This window comes from Miscanthus floridulus, unplaced genomic scaffold (assembly GCF_019320115.1).
Source record: "Miscanthus floridulus cultivar M001 unplaced genomic scaffold, ASM1932011v1 fs_738_1_2, whole genome shotgun sequence".
Classification (NCBI taxonomy): domain Eukaryota; kingdom Viridiplantae; phylum Streptophyta; class Magnoliopsida; order Poales; family Poaceae; genus Miscanthus; species Miscanthus floridulus.
The window spans coordinates 12,712-15,332 of NW_027097197.1; positions in this window are offsets into that span (position 1 = coordinate 12,712).

Consider the following 2,621-nt stretch of genomic DNA (forward strand, 5'->3'; position numbering starts at 1 on the left):
TTGATCAAAGAAAATGAGATCCAATGCCAGCTGTAAAGCAATGCAAGTATTAACTAGGCTTAAATTACTCACTTATTTTTCTTGGAAGCATCGTCGTCCGGTGGAAGAAAACCAGTAAACTGAGCCACCAGCTCTCTCCAGTGATCGTTGTCAACTATCCCTATCACTGGAAGTCCCCCCAACCGAAGGCCTAAAATAGCCTTGACTTTCTGCAACATCAAGGTCATCTCGCCACACGGTAGGTGGAACATGTGGGTCTCAGGCCTCCACCTGTTACAAGAATAGAACGATTGTTAGTTGCCTCTAATTTGTTACAAAAAAGTTTACGTACAAAGAATGCACTCGCACCTGTCCACAGCTGCAGTAAGTAGTGCTGGATCAAGGGGCGAAAGACCGTGGTTGACAACACGGACAAGCTCAAGGAAGCCGACACACCGTATGTACGGCGTATAACGCTCGTCCCACTGATGCGCCCTGGTGTGAGTGCAGGGCCTCAAAGGAGGCAAGGACACCTCTGTGTCGTTGTCACTCAAGATATGTGCTTGGTGCTGGTCGTTGTACTCCACCTCTAGAATGGGGTACAACGGGTGCTGCGTGGAAGGGGCCATCCTATTACAAATTGATAAACAAAGCATTAGAGTATTCAAATTAACAAAATTCAAGTTAACATTAGTAAGTTCACAAACAAATTACAAACAAATTCACTAACCTAACTAGCCTAATCCTCTAAACCCAAAATCCCAACTATACTAGATAATAAATACATAATCAATCCATATAAAACTTTGGTTCTAAAATTATAAGTAATCTCTCTGTATCAAAATAAATACACATCTTGCTTCTCGAGTAGTCAAATATGTTTAATTTTGATCAAAACTAAATAAACGGTATCAATATTTCTATCTTCTAATAAGTTTATTACGAAAGTATACTCCATGCTTAATGTAATAGTACATATTATGTTTCATAAATATTAGTACGCTATTATATAAATTTGGTCAAAGACACTAATAGTAGATACAAAAAATACTAACTATACTATATAATAATAATAAAATATGAAATCGAGAGGGAGGTACCTTAGGAGTGGGCGGTCTTGACGCGCCAGCGTTCATGGCGTGGCCGGCTAGGGCGCTGCGCGGTAGGAGTGGCAGGGCGCGGCGTGGGCGAGCGGGCGAGGACGGGCCGTGCGGGCGCGGCCGGGGCGAGGCGAGGCCGGGCGGGCGCATGCGGCCGCGGCGTTCGGGCGTCGGGCGGGCGGGCAGGGTAGGCGTGCGTGTCGGCGGCCGGGCTCGCGCGCGGGGTGTATATCTGCTCCTACCGCGCCACAGATCAGGGCGCGGCACTGCCGTGCCATGGTCAGTGGCGCGGCAGGACCCACCACGTTAGCCCTGTGCCGCGCCACCATGCATGGCGCGGCACAGGCATTTGGCCGCGCCAGGGCAATAGACGCGGCCAAAAGTGTTAGTTTTTTAAAAAAACGACAGTGTTAGATTTAAAATTATATTCAAAAAAGGGTTAAAATTAAAAAAATCCTGTGGGGATGGCCGCCGTCCGCAGCGGTGTTTATTGATTCTCTTTGGGGTGTGGTTTTTGTTTTCTCAGGATCTGGATGTCGCGATCGTGACTCGTGAGAGCCACCAACCACGTGGAGAGCCCGCCCAAGGAGTGCCACCTGCGCAGTGCGTGGATTCCTCCCGTGCTCTCCCTTTCCTTCTTTTTTGCTTGTAGTTTGATTTTAGGAACTAGCCGGATCGCCGAGTGTTGTGGTTTCTCCAGCGTTTCTTGGTTTGAGTTTGTTGTCTGATGGGTTTGTCGGTGCCGGTGTTGTAGAGATTGTGGCGGCGACGTCCATCGCGAGGCCACGGGCAGATGTCGCCCACTGCATCCATGCGATTGCCCGACGACTCGCCAAAACCAGGAACTGGATTATAAGCAGTGCTGCACTCTGATTCAGATTATTTGATTCGTTCTGTGTATTCGATGCTCTGATGGTTGCTTTAGCTGCTAAATAGGTGCTGATCTTGTAATGGTATTGGGTGCCAGTTTAGTTCCCAAAATTTTGCAAAATTTTTCAAGATTCCCCGTCACATCGAATCTTTAGACGCATGCATGAAGCATTAAATATAAATAAAAAATAAAATTAATTACACAGTTTAGACGAAATTCATGAGACGAATCTTTTAAGCCTAATTGGACTATGATTGGACACTAATTACCAAATAACAACAAAAGTGCTACAATACCATTTTCTAAAAAAATTCGCCAGCTAAACAAGGCCTGGGTGATCGATGAATCTCAAATACAATTTCGTTTGTTAGAAATGTGGGAACAAAAAAAAAAGAAAGAGATGCGGGTTTGTTATTTACTGCTGCAATCAAGATATTATACATCCAAGCTGAAATTTCTTTGCATAGCATAATAAGCTTGTTTACAAAAGCACAGTGAAAATTCTACATTTAACACAATTCTTCACTTTTTGTGGTCGCTTTTATTTGAACCGAGAATTGTTGATTTAAATTGTGTGGTTCTTTTTTGTTGGCTCTCTGAAACCTGTTTGACACCCGGTAATGTTATGTCCTTGGATTAAACTCTTTTTTTTAATGGTTAATTTTTTATCT